This window comes from Calypte anna, chromosome 7, assembly GCF_003957555.1.
Source record: "Calypte anna isolate BGI_N300 chromosome 7, bCalAnn1_v1.p, whole genome shotgun sequence".
Taxonomy (NCBI): domain Eukaryota; kingdom Metazoa; phylum Chordata; class Aves; order Apodiformes; family Trochilidae; genus Calypte; species Calypte anna.
The window spans coordinates 62,405-80,112 of NC_044253.1; the positions used below are offsets into that span (position 1 = coordinate 62,405).

Here is a 17,708-nt window from a genome sequence, read left to right on the forward strand (position 1 = left end):
GCGCTCTCCCGCCCGTTCAGCTGCCGCTCGCATTGTTGGGGAGCGACGGGCCGGGCTTTGCTGACGTCACTTTCGGTTGGTGAAGCCACACGAGCGGCGGGCAGGAACCGGCGAGGGGCACCGAGCGGCCGCCGCGCGCGCCCCCGCCCCTTGCCCGATCTGCGCGTGCTGCGACAGGCTCCGGAGAGCGGCGGGAGGGGCGGCAGCTCCCGGCCCGCCGCCACCTGAGGGGCTGGCAGCGCTCCGGGGCCGCGGAGGTGAGTTACAGCCGCTCCACGCCCCCCCACCCCCCCCGCGCCGTGGGGAGAGCGGGGAGAGTTTTCCCTCGGATGAACGCGTGATGTGTTACCGCGTTCTGCCCCGTCGCGCTCGCGTTCCCAGTCCGGGCTGCAGCCGCCGCGCTGCCCTCCCTCGCCGGTGCGTATCCGTCGCCTTTGTTGTGCTGGGGCGGCCGCGTCTGGGCGCCAGTGCGGGTGCCGCCATGGGGCTGTGCTCGGGCAGCGCTGCGGCCGGGGAGCGGAGGGTGGGTCCTGGGGAGGCGGCTGGGACGGGACGGCCTGGGTCCCGAGCGATTTTAAACTTTACTCGTGGCCGCAAGCCCGTGCCTTGGCCGGGCCGTGCCGGTCACGTCTCTGCTGGCGGCCGCCCGCAGCCTCTCTGTCGGTGCAGCGGCTGCCGGGGCGGCTCTTTTGTGTGGCGCGATGCGGTGCGCTCCGCGTCGACCCTTCCGTCCCCCCGCCTACGCTCCCGCTGTCCTCTCGCTGCCCCGCCGGCTGGGGCTGTCAGGCCGGCCCGGGCGGGCCCGCCGGCAGTGCGCGGGCGCGGAGCGGTGTGGGGCGATCGGCGCGGCCGCTCGGAGCTGCGTGAGGGAGAGGGGAGGGGGCGCGGGGGAGCCAGCGTTGTCTGCGCACGGCCGGGTCTGGCCCGCGGGCCCGCTTGGTGGCAGCGCGGGTGCGGAGGCGACCCCCGCTCCGCGTAGTGTGCGGGCAGGGCGGCGGGTGGGGGCGGCCCCGCAGCCAGCGCCGTGCCGCGCATCCGGCTCACTGCGGGCCCCTCCGCCTTATCTTTTGTGCGTGTTGCATCCTTATGAAGAGAAACAAGCAGCTGCAGCCCTGGGCCGAGTTGTTGAAATTTATCCCTTTGTGTATATTACAATATCCTCCATTTTTCTGCCCTCTAAACAACGAGCCTTTCGCCATCTTGGGCAAATTTTTATTTCCCGAGTTGGTCCGTCTCGTTTAGGAGGGAATGAGTGGAAATCATTGGATAAGACTCAAAGTTTAGCAAATGTTACAGGGACGGACAGTGACGTCATGTAAAGTTTAAAGGAAATTTTTCCGAGGGTATGTGCATTGCCTCGGAATTCCTGCTATAACGTGATGTAAACCACACTTTATAGGTTCCTCGTTAAGACTGCACGTTCACGGAACAGTAAGAATGTATTTTATCTGGTGCCTGTTTTTGTAACAGGTAGAGAAATAATTGTGCTTTCGGGTTTTCCTTCCTCCTCCCCCCCCCCCCTTTTTTTTTTTTCCCCTCATTAGTTAATATGTAATGCTCAATTATTTGGTTGTTTAAAAGAACATTCCAATGATGTTATATTAACTAATCATCTGGAGAGCTGCATTATTTTTGTTTACGGAGTGTATTACAGAATCTTCCTTGTGGAATAAAGTTTCTACTTGGGATAAAGAGCATCGAAATACACGGTAGCCCCAGTTTTAAATGACAGATTTGTGGGGCATATTTCAAAGCAATTAGCTTACTAAGATACTTGTGTTTAAAGGTTCTCCTTGGAAAGTATATATATATATGTTAGGTGTAGCTTGGGTTACGTTCCAGATACTGTACGATATGGGTTGCAAAATATTGTTAATATGCTAAACTTATTTTTAAAAATAAATTAATCTCTTTACCTCTGGTTATGAGCTCTATGTAACCTGTTGTGAAAAGGGAAACAAGAAAAGGTACCGTTGTTCTTATTTACCTGTGACTTGCACTTCTTTGTTTTTAAAAATCTCATTGAAGTTTTTCTGGTCACCTGATATGAGTTAGTGAAATAGATGGGACTGGATGAGGAGTAACTGCTATAGGTAGTTTTGTTTTGCTGTTCTTTTCCATGTACTTGCCTTGTGATGTATTCAGTCACACTGTTTACAGTGGCACTAGTCAGACCATGAAGCTGCCTGTATTTAATTTGTGTTGTGCCTTCAGTGTTGGGAAAACCACTAACAGTTAACATATTAAATAATAGTTGTTAGTACAGCAAGAATTTTTTGTCTATCCAAGTCCACCTAAAGTGTCCTTAAGGTTATGGTGGAACAAATGTCAGATGCTTACTCTGAGGGTTTGTGTTTATGGTTTAAGGTTGGTTTTTGTTGTTGCTAGTTTGTTTTGTTGTTTGCAAATGCATCAGAAAGTGTGGCTGAATTGACTGTTTGCCATCCAGGTGAATATTAGGTAGATGAAAACGTTTAAGTAGCTGAAAGCACGTACAGCAGATGGTTCTAAATTATACATGCAACAGAGGTCTTAGAAGATTTGGCAGATTATAAATGGTAAGCAGCAGAGGATAAGTAGTCTCAGAAAATGATAGTCTACTTGACATCTCATACCTGTAATAAACTATTCATTTTTGAATACACGTTTTTATTGCAATGCTGCAAAATCAATAAAGTACGTAATATAAAAAAAATGGTAGCCAAGGTAATCTTTGTAAAGTGTGTGTAGAGGAAGCATTAGGGGTTGCTAAGGGATCTCTTTGCTCAATAAATTTTATTTAATGTAAATTTTTATTTCACTTTAAGCAGGGGATATTTATTTAATCAGAGATGGTATAAACTCCTTGTAAGAAAAGGAGTATTACTATCAGGTTTTGGTGAAGTTCTTAATAAACAGAACTCTGGAGTAAAAAATATTTCTCTAGAGGATCAGGCAACATTCCCTTTTAATTACTGATGCAGACTGTTCTGAATCGCATAAAATAAGGTTTTGTGACTAATGCATACTGAAAATAAACTGAATTGCACTGTCACTTATCATAATTTTAAAAAATCTAAATATCACCATGCTGGTTCCCTGCAAGTCTGTGTTCCACAAAAAGCAATTGTTTTAATATTAATCTTTGCAGATTATTGTAGGTTGTCAGTAATATTATAGAGTTTTTGTAATAGTGTTGGAGAAAGATAACTAAATACGTGCTTTGTAGCCTCTGAGGAAAAATGGTTAATTTTTGTGAACATGTTATAAGATGCTTTCAGCTTGCAAAAGACAAATTGGTAATATTTTTTTTAGAGAATAAGCACTGTTTGACCACGGCAGTATATGTTTAATCTTTATACTGACCTTATGATAAGGAGAAACTCTAAGACTGAATTTTTGTCTTTTGAGGAGACACTGAAAATGCAAATAAGAAAAGTCATCTTTTCTAGGTCCTGTTGCCCTTTCCCTAGTTTTCTTTGTTTGTATGTTTATTATAGAACTGCAGTGTAAAGGAGCAGATGTTTTGCAAAACATCCTGATGTGTTGCTTTTCTTATGGGAGTGCATAACTGTTCCTTCTGATGCATCAACTTGACAGCTGGTTGATTTCATGGAACTGCTAAGAAGCCATTAGTGGTGTCATTGAATTGAAACAGAACAGTCACTCCCAGCTTGAACTGCAATTGTTAATGTCTTTGTTGCTACTTTCCTGTTCCTACACAAGATATAGAATATCACAGTTGCAAAGAAAAGGAAGTTTGTGCTCTGTCTCATATCCTTGAATTAGGGAACAATACACATTAGTAAGTGACTGCTTTTAGTTTTATAATATTCTTATAATGGCATATTTGGAATTAAGAGCTCTTTGCTGTTGGGAAGTGGACTTACCCGAAAATGCAGTTTGCTAAACACATGGACACTGACACAGAAGGGGAATCCCACAGTTACGAGCACTGTGATTTCCTGTCCCTGGCCCCAATACAGGCGTCTTTAAATCAAAACAAATAGGTTACATTTCTTTGGCTTGGGTGTTTGTTGTTGTTGTTGTTGTTTGTTTGTTTGTTTGTTTGTTTTGCTGTTAGTTTTTCATTCATTCATTCATTCATTCATTAGTTGTTGTAAGCTTTATTCTAATAGAAGAGTATGGAAGATTGGAGCTTTGTGTTTTCACCACTTAGACGACTTGGCCCAACGAAGATTTCCAAAGTCTTACCATTTTTTTCCAAGCATGATTCAGATTCTGAGTTAATTTTATTCTCCTACAGAACATTGTGTAAATTGTGTCATACCACATTACAAACTAGGTATGAACTTAGACAAAGATGTGCTGGGCTTGTCAGTGTCCATTTCATTCTTTCAGAAGGATGATGCCTGTTGCCACTACTGTGAAATCTCTCCCACTGCCTTCCTACTTACACCCACAAGGGCCTCCTGAATGTCTTGTTTTCTGTGTATAAAGGATGTAAGACTCTCTTTTCATTTGATGTAGGTCAGGCATTGTAACAAGCTGAATGGGTTAAGCCTTGGTAGTTTGCAGAAAGGGACTCTAAAGATTTTTCTAGCCCCTGAGGGAGAAATTGTACAGAACTTCAAAATTCAAACTACTAAAAATGTAAAGGGACCATCTGAAAAACTGGCTCACTTGATGGACTGTTTACATTAGTAATGATCCCACTGGAATCAGTGGGATGGTGAAGTAAAAATTTCAGGCAGTATGAAAACTTGGAAAGAAGGGGGATTTACAAATCATGCAGTGACTGTCAGATAATGTGTTCTTTTTGGAGCATCACACAGAACTTCTGGAATTGTTGTAAGGGAGAATGAAGAACTTTAGTTTTTGTGTAATGGACAACTCGACTATTGTTTTCTTGCAAATTACAGGAAGTGTAAGACTTTCTTTAGAGTATCTAGTAATTACAGTGCACAAAATAATCTGCTTCTTGAGCTTGAATCCGAGTTGTGAGACTGTCAGATGTGAAGCTAAAACTTTGAAGTAATCTAGGGAATATTTTTTCCTTTACTTTGAATACATATCTAACTTTTCTGAATTAGAATGCTATTAATTAATTGGTTTTTATTAATGAATTCATGTTTCTCTAATGCTGAAAGTAATACTGTGTTGCATGTTATCAGATAGCTCTTTAAGAACAGTGTTGTGTGGTATCCAAATATAATCAGCAATATAACCCTACAGCCCCCTCCTCAGCCTTAAGTCTTTTCTTGCACAAAAGAAAACCAGTTTGACAGATATTATGCAGTGGTCTGTTGGATGTGTAGGGTTGTAATTTGGTGGATTTTGCCCCATTTTCTTAAATTTTTCCACAATCATGCACTCATTAATCAAAGACACTCTATTCCTGCTGACGGCAGAGAGGTTCATCAAACTGGCAGCCTGTTTGGTGTAAAGAACAGTGTACTGAAGCTCTTAACGTGCTAGGACATAAATAAATCTAAGGTCTTTGTATGCAGACCCTGGAGGTTAATACTGTATAATTCAATGCCCTGTCTTTGTTTTTATGATTGATGTTTTTAAGTGTTTGAAGCTTGATGCAAGCCTGCAAGCAGGTCAGGGATGGCCATCTGATTGGCTGGAGCAAACAAGTGTTAGCTTTGCAGAGGGGCTTTCATGTATGCTGTGGATTTTTTTTTTTTTTTTTAATTTTTATTTTATTTTATTTTTATTTTTATTTTTTGGCTGGGAGATAATTGCAGTATTGCCTAAGCTGTTGTAGGAAAGTTCTGAAGACTGACAACCCCTGCTGTGATAATGGACCTTATGCAGGAAACACCAACAGTTTGGTCCTATTTGTTCTGAAGCTTACTGCTATTTGTATCTTTAACAGAACTAACATGTATAACAAGCAAAAACTATTGGGATTTCCCTCTAGAAATAGTGCTGGGATTTGGCTTTAACATGTATTGGTTGCATATTCATAATTTAAGAGCATCTGGTTACAGCAGGCACATCTTCATTTGCAAGCTATTAGAAACGATTCTGTTCCTACATGGAGGGCTGTTCTTGGAGCTTTTTTTTATTGATCTACCTGCATTTGAAATCTGGTCACTGCAGCCACAGAGGCCTTTCATTTTAGTTGTGCTTGCATCATAGAACACCCTCAGTATTAGACATTTAATTTTAACTAAATACTGAGTAAAATGATAAACTGTGAGCTTTGAAGAAACATGGTGTCAGGGTAGGCAGTGATGTACATCTTAAATACAAAATACTGTTATTTAAGCCACCTATAAAAGTAACACAAGCCAGCCTTTGTAGTCCTTTGGTAGCTTGTGTTGTTCTAAATAGACATCTTTTTTAGATTTAGTCAAGGTTACCTTGCTCAAACTGAACGTAGTTCCTGAAGTTTGTGGTTCTCATGCATTGTACGCTCAGTGCTTTTGGAGGAAAACCCAGATGTGTAAGTTGTGATTGTATTACACAAAATGATAGCGTAGTTAAGTACTAGTAAGAACAGTCTTGATGAGTATCACATGGATGAAATAATGGATATATTAGAAATCATTGTACTCTTACATGGGTAACTTTATCTGTTGTTATAATGTGAGACATAGAAATAGTGGTTAGTAATATATATAAGTTGTGTTTGTAAAGTTGATTTTTAAATCTGCCTTCCTCCCCCCCTTTATGTTTTGGTTTTCCAGGTTAGAAATAAGGTGAGGTATTTCCACTAGTTTATACACTTATTTTGATAATCTCTATTTCTGCTAGTCCTAAGGACTGGAACTTCTCAAAAGAGAACTATACTTTTGACTGTAAAAATCAGTTTTTTGGACAGCCATATTCCTCTCTCTCCCAAGGCTTAAGTGTATAGGAAGTCATCTTCACTGAACCAAAGGTATTTTTGACCATGAGTAGTATTGATTCCATAGTTGAACTTTGTCCACAGGGTTGGTTTTTAAGTAGTTTTTTACAGTTGCATGAAATATGTTCATTTTGCAAAGGAATAGTGAAAGGGTGAGTGGAGGATAGAATTCATGCTTATTTTAGAGTAAAACCAAAAATGTTAATTGGACTAGTGAAGTCATTTAGTTATGACCTTTTTGTCCTGGCATTGGAAACTAAAAGGGACAATTACATTTTTATTTGAATGTGATAAAGATACAGAACAGTTTGAGTACTTTTCTGGTTTTTTGAGAGATTGTTACTATGTGTAAAACTGTTTCTGATTATCATTGAGGTAAATTTATATTATTTTGACTCCTGCAGATGCCAGTAAATTTTCATTGTTAACAGTGATGATGTTATGGATATACAAGATATTGCAAAGTTTATTGTGTTGATATAAGCCGTTTATACAGAGTAGCATTTAAATGTAGTCTACAGTCTTTATGCAATCATGGAAATGCATTATGTACTGAGAGATCCATTTATAGTGTAAAGACTTTATGATAAAATAGGCATGTGGGGATGACAATCATTTTTTTATTTCTTTGCTTCTAAATCCTTAGTTTTTATAATTACGGTAGTTTTGGTATCTTGTGAAGTGCTTAAAATAAATGCACAAGCAGCCATTTTACAGAATTATCTGTATTCTGCATTCTAGGAGATATTCGAAATGCAGGTAGGTGGGATCTCTGACACACTTGGAAAACCTGGGGGATTTTTTGCTTCATACAATGAACTCGACAGAACTGTCCTGCATTGTTTATTTTATAAAACTTGGACTGAGGGAAGGCTTCATTCTTCAGTGTTTGTCCCTGTTGCTTCCAGCAGCATAGGCTATAACATAAGAGTGCTTGGGTAGTTATGTGATGTGTATAAATTGTCATTATATTATATTCTATTTATACACAGAATCTTATTCTTTAGTTCAGCTGCCCCTCAGAACTGTTTCCATGTATAATTTCAGTGATTCACAACTTAATAAACAATTTTTAGTTTTCTGCAAAAATTTGGTTAAATTGTAAAGGGCTATCTGAGTGCCAGATTTCAAGTGTGGTTCTTTGTAACAATTTAGTTTTTTAGAAAAAAAACCCTAAATGCTAGCTTCTGGGGAGGCCTATGACAGCAACGGTGATCCAGAAATAGTAAATCAGTATTCTTGGCTGAAAGTGGAACTGCAAGTTTTAATATGTTGTTTAGCAGGAACTGCTGATTGTGGAACACACTGACACCTTAAGCACGTTTTTTTCCAGAGATGTCCCAGGAGAATGTTTGCGATATACAGTATCTGATGTTTAGAATCTGAAGTTAGATTTTATTACATTAGGATTTATCAGCCTGGAGAGGCCAATGACCACTGTTTTAAGTGCAGCGTTAGACTGATAGAGTGTTCTTACCAGCCTAACAGAAACAAAGGAACAATTTAGGGAAATCACTTGATATTTACTTGTGTTACTCATGATCTGAAAATGTTATGGGTAGAACTGAAGAGTGACTCGTGTCATTCTGGAGGTACAATCATCTTATACTGTATTGAAAGGTTTCTGTGGCTTGGTAAGAAGAGATAGTTGCTGATATGACTAATGGTAACTTTTTTTCACTTACGATTTTAATTCTAAAGTTTGCAATGGCTTATTTGGAGACAAAAGTAGGGTGTCAAGTAAATGACTGGTACTTGTGTATTGTTTGCCTGTCTTACTCCCCATGGAAAGACATTCACTGAATCAGTTAATGCCAGTTTTTCAGGTCAAAACTATTCAAACCTAAACTGAAAGAAGGGCACAATGGGCCTTTTATTTTGTGTCTCTCCAATTTCTTGAGAAGATAGTTATTTCTTTGGTGATTTGGCCTGTCAGTCTAGCCCTGAGCCCATTGGCTGTAACCTGTCCCACTGGAGTAGTGTAATAAAATTTATGACAGTACTTGTTTATTGAACATCTTGTTTTGGTGCTTACGGACAGAAAAAGGTAGAACAGACTCTATAATGTTGCATTATGTAGGCAAAGGGGCATCAGATTACTTGTTGTACATAACCAGTTCTGTAAGAAAATTTCAGTTTCTGCATGAATGTGTCAAATGCTTTATAGATTTTGGTTTACTGAAATTCTGACTATTTACAAAATTCTAGTCTGAATTATCATCAGCAACATGTAGGTTATAAGTAAGAATTCATGCTAGTTAAGATCTTTTGAACAGTGTTTCAAACAATATACTTCAAATTCATGAGACTGGTACTGATTCCTGCCTATGGGAAACTTGTCGTTATAATGAGTGATGTCATATTTTTTTGATGGCTTGGTTAGGGTATTTTTTAAAAATAGGATATGATTTGAAAGAACCTTACAGGGTACAGGTTGCATTTATCTGTTAATGAAAAAAAAAGACCCAACAAAAAAAACCACCCCACCATGCTTATGAAAAGATCAAGCTGAACTGGAAGAGTCAAGGAAAACTTAACTGGATGCATGACGTTAATTTCAAGTAATCCACATGGAGCAGAGGAAAGCAGGGAAAATGACATGACTTAAACACACACACTGATGGTTGTAAATTACTTATCTGCCATCAGGTAGAGATATTGGACTCATAATGCATAGTTCTGTTAAAAACATCAGCTCAGTAGCAGTCACAATGCAAGTTTGACACATTAGTGGGAGAGAAAAATAAAAAAAGGACAAAAAAACATGTAGGACACTGTATGAATTCAGGTCACCCTGTCAAGTAAAATAAAAAACAAATAAAACTGACAGGACTAATCAGTTTTGAATCATTCTGTATGATCTGGGAGTACTTGGAAATCTTCAGCTTGGGCTATGACCATATGCTATAAAGTCATGATTGCAATAGTAAATAGAAAATTTTTTGGCATTTCAGATGTGATTGAAATGTAATAGAGGAACCAAAATAACCCAGTAAAAAAACCCTTGTAGATTGTTAACATAAACCAAGAAGTAGTGCTTTTCACTCGATGCTTGGTTAAATTGTGGCATCATCCTTGGATGCTGTGGAGAGCAAAATTACTGCACACTTCAAATGATTTGGTGTATTAATGGAAGACGTCTTGGTCAGTGGCTGCTGAACATGGTGACTGAAATGCAACATTAGGTTTGCTAAATCTTCATGCTTTTGATTTCTGAGAGAAAGATATATTATTCTTTCTCAAAATGGTTACTACTTCTGTAGATGGACAACCCCTTCCAACCCAAACCATTCTGTGATTCTATGAGCTATGGGGGGAAAAATTAAGGTACTTGAAGATTTTAGGCCATTATCTATTGTTATTTTCAGCAGAGTCAAAAACAAACTAGAAATTCCAGAATCAAACGAGGAAAGCATTCAGAAGTAAAAATGGCCAAGGAAATGGGAGAGTTCAAGAACAATGCATAGACCAAAGGAATACCTTACATTTTGCCGAATTTTACTGGCAGATGTCATTAAACTCTTGTCCAACCAGCAGCCTCGTTCTGTTTTCTTGAGACAATGTCCAAGTATAACTTATGACTGAGCAGTACTTACTGAGAATACTCTGGATTTAATCTCTGTTGATTGTGGTAATTCAGGGCTGAGCTGCTCAGAAACAACCAACTAGAAACAACCTATGTTCTACAATAAGCCTGGGACAAGCTCATTTATTATGGTGCCAGATATGCATGAGCAAATAAATGACAATTATGGGTATGTATTCTTGTATTAGAAGGAAAAATTACAAAGGATTTTGCTGGATGACAGAGTTTTCATGCTGTTCAGCTGCTTTTATAAATGAAGAGTTTGATGCTTCAGATCATACTTCTACGCTTATGCTCAGACTCGCTTGTGACTTCTATCACAGGGTCTCTAATGCTGGAATTCATGTTTATTAGCACATTGAAGTACAGAGGTTTGTTTTTTTTTTTTTTTGTGAAATAGCACTGCTACCCTTAGTTGTTGTTTATCCCTTTTATTTTTTTTTCCTGATGCTACATCAGTTGTCATGGGAACCAAAACAGAACTTGAGAACCAGCAGCCAGCAACTGAACTGTCTTAGTTTCTCTTACTCTTTCCATGGGAACAGATGTTTTAGAGAGAAGGGGAAAGTAAATACTTGAATTGCTCTGGTAACTTCCACTTTACCTTTTTGTGACTCATCTGACTTGGAAAAAAAGCATTTGAGAATGGGGCTGTTGCTACAGACTTGAGGAAAAGGCCATGATAATAATTTGTCAAGAGAAGACAAGAGTTGAGGAGCTGCTTGATTTTTCATTTGACAAGTGATTTTAAGATTTAATACATAAATAAGTTGTGTCTTAAATTGTGTATGTTTTCATAAAATCCTAGAAGTGAGCAATTTTCACTATGGTGCATGTTTCCATAAACACCTTTCAGTTGCTGATTTAGGAAATGTTTGGTAAATCCAAGTACGTTCCCATTTAGACCAGACTGCACAGGTATCTTAAAAGCAAAGTGAACATGTGATAAATATGTTTTGGCCTTGGACTGGATTCTTTCAGACCTGAACTGTTTATCCTAGACTAATTTTACTAATTCTTAAGAGTACTGTCTTGTTTTATAGTAAATTATTGTGGAGTGGTGGGTTTTTTTGGGTGATTTTCTTTTTTTGTGGTTTTGTTTTGTTTTGTTGTCGCTCGTTTTTGTTTAAGGGAACTTTGGAAATTATAGACTGTCTGATGCATTGGGATAGTTGTTACATTTGGATATTTCTTGTTGATTATTGGAACTGATCCCTTCCCAGTTTTTGAAAATTAAATTAAGCTTTGTACTATGTTAAGGTGTTTGTCTTTATTAGCAGAAATAAACAGCTAAATATTTGGACCATAGAAATGGACCATACAAAATGCAACCTTTTCAGTGTGCATAATGCATATTGTAGCTAAGGTATAATAATTTAAGTATTAGAGGTAGAAAATGAAGCACATAATAGTAAAACAGCAAAAATCCAGTTACTGTCTATATTTGGAATTTCAAAATTGTCTTTCAAGTGTTGAAGTCCCAAGCCATCTGAAACAATGTCAGAGGTGCTGGCATGACATTTGTACAAGGAAGAGAATTTTCAGCAAGACTTTACAGCACATTACTAGAATCTTGTTTACAAAATGGTTGCTTTCTATGTAGAAGCAGCTCTTTTAAAATAACATTTCAGGTCTTGAATTTATTTAAAATATGTTTATATTATCTTTGTGGGAAGGTCTTCAATATTGAACAGAATTTTAGGAATGGGAATAATGTGAAACTAATAGTGAAAATGTGTATGGTGTGTAAATAGCTTAGTTCCTTGGATAGCAGTGTAGTAAAGAACAAAACTATTACGGTTTCTTGTGAATTACCAGCTAAAAAACCCTCAAAAGACAAACCACAATAGATGCCAAGTCACAGAGTACACTGTTGGCCTTGTATTAAATGCAAATGAAAAATGTGATGCTGTGTCTGCAGAGAAAGAGGAACAAGACAAGAGGGCACAAAGGGTCTCAAGTTGTGCCAGGGGAAGTTTAGGTTAGATATTAGAAAGAATTTCTTTACGGAGAGAGTGATCAGGCATTGGAATGGGCTGCCCAGGGAAGTAGTGGATTCTCCGTGTCTGGAGATCTTTCCAAAGAGCCTGGATGTGGCACTGAGTGCCATGGTCTAGCAACCGCAACGGTGGTTCAAGGGTTGGACTCGATGATCTCTGAGGTCCCTTCCAACCCAGCCAATTCTATGATTCTATGTTCTAACCTAAAGACTTCACACAACAATACAAGTAACTTGCAAGTTAAATTTGAGCTAGTGTGTTTGGATGGAATAATAAATAATATGTTGCACCTACTTGTGTCCTCTGGAGCTTATGGGGTTTAAAGTAGCTGAGGAAGAGTTCACATTTGGTTAAAAGAAGGCCTGTTGGTAACTTGTACATGAAAAAAAAAAAGAACAGGCCACCTGCTACATACAGTCTGTCATCCTTCTGGATCACCTGTGAAAGAATGTAAAAACACATCAGAAACTAGTGTGAACACATTACTGTTTGGATGCACTTTTTTGAGTGCAGCAGGTAACCTGCCAGTGCTGGTGATGTGAATGATGTTATTAATGAGCAAACCAAGAGTGGCTGAAGGCCCTGGGAGTGTTGACCCTGGAGCAGAGGCTGAGGGGAGAGCTTCTGGCTCTCTGCAACCCCCTGAGAGGAGGTTGGAGCCAAGGAACAAGGGATGGGACAAGAGGAACTTTTGGCCTCAAGTTGTAACAGGGGAGGTTTTTGTGGAGTCTCCATCCCTGCAGGGGTTTAAGAGAGAAGCAGATTTGGTACTGAGGAAAATGCTTTAGTGGTAGAGTTGCAGCGCTGGGTTAATGGTTGAACTCCATGATCTTAAGGGCCTTTGCCAAACTAAATGATTCTCTGTTTCTGTGAAGGTGCTCTCTCATCCTGTCTTCACAGGAGAGGTGCTCCTGCCCTCTGATTATCTTTGTGGACTCCTGGATTTGCTCAAGATGAAGGGCTCTTTTCACTACTTCAGTTGTGACATTAATCCTATTTTAATACCTTTAGTAATTTTTTTTTCCTCAAACATAATAATGTATGTCTTTTCTCAAAAAAATATTAACTAGATTTCAACAATCTTCTCATTTCATTAACTGATATCTTTGTTACTATGAAAAACATTTTATCCCACTTACAGTCACAATAGTCAGAAGAATGTGGGCTGTAAAAAAATTTAAGCTGTTTTTTTCTGGACAGATTCCAAGTTTGAGCATTTTTGCTCTAGTTTTTTAAACATAACTAACTTTTCTAGACACACTCATCAGTGAAAGAAGGAGTGTGTTACATGTGGCTGCTGATCTGATAAATATGCTACTGGTTTGATTATGGTAGTGTTTTGTACTTAAAAGTTTGGCTTTGGTGCACGTACACTATCAACATAGCGGTTCCTAATGATGTTGAGGTACCATCTCAATAAAAAAGCTGCCTGTGATGCACAGAACTGAGTAAGTTAAGAAATGAAATGCACTTTTGAAAACTGATTCTACATAATGCATTTTTGAGGATCCTTAAATTGTTATTGTCATGGACCCAGAGCCTTAGTAGCCTTGGAGCTGCAGATTAACTTATATTTCCATGTTTTATTGCATTAGAGACTGAAATCAAATACTGTTTATGAAATGGATCAGGTAATTTTTAATTAAACTCAGTGCTTCTGTAATGTTTCTGGTTAACTCATAATTATGCAACACGTCCCTCGTGTGACTCCCTTTTAAGTACCTGTTGTCAACACAGGTAAAACTATGACCACACTGTGTCAGTTCACCTGTTGTTCATGTGCTTTTCTAGTTCAGGCAGTAACTTTTGTTTGCCCTTCAGTTTCAGCCATAATTGAAAGTAGGCTAGACACTGAAAGGTAAGCTTCTACAGATTTGTGAAAATCCATGCCTGGGTTGAAGAAGATAGACAGAGTAGTTGTGACAGCTGAGAAAATGGTAGGCACTATTAGTGTTGCTTCACCCCTGCCCCAAGCAGTTCTCAGATTCCTCAGTAAGAGTATCTCCATTGGCATCACAGACTTTGCCACATAGGTTGTTGGATTCCTAGAGTGAATCTGGTTATGACAATAGGAAAATGCAAAGGACCATTATCAGAACACTGCTCACAGCAGAATTGTTTTCTGTCACCTCAAAAGTAGCACACGCACCAGGAAACTCATAGTAGAAAGTTTTTACATGGTACCATCTTGCATGTGTTCTGTGCATAATGGAATGTGGACACTTCATATTTTTTAGGTATAATACATTTTCAGAACAAATTAAGTGTGATTTAAATTAGAACATTTTGGTCACTTTTAAATAACACAAATAGAACAATGTTTATGTATGTAACTACAAGCAATAAGCAATCCAGTTATTTCTGTTTGTGAAAATACCTTAGAATCATTCCCATGTGCACATGTAAATATTTCTTATTGAGGGCACAGATGTGCTAATTCAAGTCATGCTAATTTGTTTTTTATCTTTTCATTGTTACATAAGCGAACAAACATTTGCATTGATAATGTGTAAGGAAAACTTGCCTTTATGAAAGGCATGCACATTAATACACAGTTTTCTGGAGTCTTCATTTTAGTTGGGATTTTTCAGAACTTATGACTGCTTTATAGTGTCCTATGAAAGAGATGGTGTGCATGGTTAACTTAAAGACAGCTGACAGTATCTTCATTACTAAAAGCAGGACTGGTAAATTAAAATCATAGGGTTTTAAAAAGTGTAGTCATAGCTACTTTTAACCCAAGTGATGTTTTTTCTTTTTTTTAATATTGTGGACTGGATTTCAGTTATACAGTAGATTGTACCTGATTTACTTTCATACTGTAAGCTAGACTAGCAGACACTGTTAAGTGTCAGACCTGTTTGTCAGATATTAAACAGCCTGCGCAAATGGCTGCTTTATTGTAATATAAATCCCACTGGTTCAAGCATGTGGTAATAATTAACTTCTGTTGATGTTAGAAGAGTACTCATCGTATCATTGCTGAAAAACAGGTTTTGGTATGTTTTGTCTTAGCTAACAGAAGTTAGGTGCCATTAAAGCACCTAATTTAACAGATTTTGCACAGTTAGAAGTTCATGACTACAATTTTTACAGGACTTGAAGAGAAGCTTTGTTTTTTAAGCAATACATTTAAGTTGGTTTTCTGAAAACCGGAATATTTTGCATGTAGCAACCAACGAAATAACCAGATGTGTTCTGTCAGATGATTAAATTTCAAATTCCATGCTGGTTGTTTCCTGGTTATTTTTTATGGGCCATCAAGAAGCAGTCAAGAGTCAGGTTACCAAGGTCTGTGGATCACAAAGAGAAATCAAGTGTGTTATGTTTTAGAAAAAAATTATATCTTGATTATTTTTCATTCTAAGTAAAAAGTAGCTTGTTAATAAAATTATTCCAGAGTAGATTACTGCTAATTTTCTTGAATGTTTTTTTGTGTGTGTCTAAATATTCAGATTGCAATGATCATTAGGGCAGTATATCAAAAATGCTTAGCATTTCTGTTGATACTCTTGTTAAAAGTGCTTTGGACTGTTAGTAGCAGAGTTAAATTAGTGCTAAGCAGTGGTGGAAGTTCCATTCTTCAGCTCAAGATCCAGCCTTTAAGAAAGCATAAAGACAGTAATATTTTTGAAATATTTGGATTTAAGCTTCACTGTGCCCTGCAGTGGTCCCTTCCACTCCCTTTTAGTGCACTTTCTTTACAGCATCTTCCCTGTCAGTGGACAGACAACTTTTCTTCCACAGGTTCGTAAGTTATTTTGTCAACCTTGGCCTTAGCAGAAACCTGCATCAAAAGTGTGTTCTTACCCAGCACCTGAAAGCTCAGACTAGAAGGAAGTATTCACAAGCTTCTTTGTTCCCAGACAGATGAGGGAAGTCTAAGGAAAATTACATGAAACATAAAGCTATAGCTATTTTCAGTAGGTAGCCATTAATAAAGTATTCAGGCTTGCTGTAATCTATGCTGCTGTTTGCTTACCATCGTCATATTAGCCCAGACAATTACTATTGTACTGGAATAATGCCAAGCTAATGAACTTATCTATTATGAGTGGTGTGACGTAAAAAAAAGTGGCTACCACTAGTTCCTTCTTTTTAGATTCTAAAATTTTTTTTGTATATATAATTCCCCCCTCCTCCCTCCCTCGTTTGTGTCCAAGATTTATGTCATCACTTCAGCAAGACTTGGCTCACAGGAAAGGAGAGAGAAGACTAAAGAAAAAAACCAAAACCAACCCACTAATTCTCCTGGCAGCAGAGTCAATCACACCTTGGTTTTCCTTTATTTTTCTTTCACACAATTCTTTAGCTAGTAAGAGGCTGAATTGCCTTGCTTTACAATTCCAATTTTCAGTGATAATCTGTTGTTTTGATGTCACAGCATTGTCTGGTTTTTTGTTCATTAGTATCATTACAATGTTTTCTCATAGTATGGAAAAATGTATGCAGTTTCTGTTGGTTTTTTTTTTAGTTGTTATACTTCTTCATGGTACTGCATTATTTCAAATACACCTAACTATATGCTGAAGGACAGAGGTGAAATTTTTCAGGAGTACAGAGTTCTGTGTTTGGTTCTGAACTCCTCAGTATGGGAGACAGAGGGCACAAAGGTTTCCCCTGAACATCAGAAGACACCTTTTCACCGTGAGGGTGACTGAGCACTGCCACAGGTGGCCCAGGGAGGTTGTGAAATCTCCACCTTTGGAGATATCCTAAAGTCAATTGAGCACAGACTTGGGCAGTTTGCTCTAAGTCATTCTGCTTGAGCCAAGGGGGTTGATGAATATCTCCTTTTCAGTCTCAACTACTCTGTGATTCTGTGTCACTTGTTTTATGATTTGGGATGTTTTGGTGAATTCTTGAAATTTGCTTTGTGTCGGAATGATGCTCAATGTGCGTACAGAGTCCTAAGTTTTGACTAGAAGGAGCTAGAATTAGTTGCTATGGTCTTGAAGCAATGTAATCTAAAATTCTGAGGTCTTCTAAGTTTCATTTGAATAAGATGCATGAGGATTAAATACAGGCTATGCAGTGTGATCTTTACATTTTGTTTTTCTGTTACTTCTTAGTTTATATTGTTTTGACAGTTAATGCACAATGTCCTGAGAGGAAGACTTCACGAAAGCCTTAAGGAAATTGACAAGTGTGGAAAGTACAAACTAGTGTTAGGAGAGAATGTTGACACAGGTGATATTAGTAACTTTGTGATAAACTATGTGAGTGACTACAGTGAAATCTGAGCATTGCAGGTTAAACTTCCATTCTTTTTAATAGCTTTTCCTGAGAATAATAAAAATGTTTCAAGTTGACAGAATAG

General features: G+C 38.6%; 1 protein-coding gene across 1 annotated transcript in view; it reads left to right on the top strand.

Moving 5' to 3' along the window:
- The first annotated feature begins 143 nt into the window (after positions 1-143).
- Positions 144-17,708, top strand: part of BAZ2B (bromodomain adjacent to zinc finger domain 2B) — a 112,241-nt gene continuing 94,676 nt past the window's right edge. Inside the window, exon 1 of the mRNA XM_030454542.1 lies at positions 144-257. The gene's annotated coding sequence lies outside the window, so the exon portion shown is untranslated. The remainder of the gene's footprint in view (positions 258-17,708) is intronic.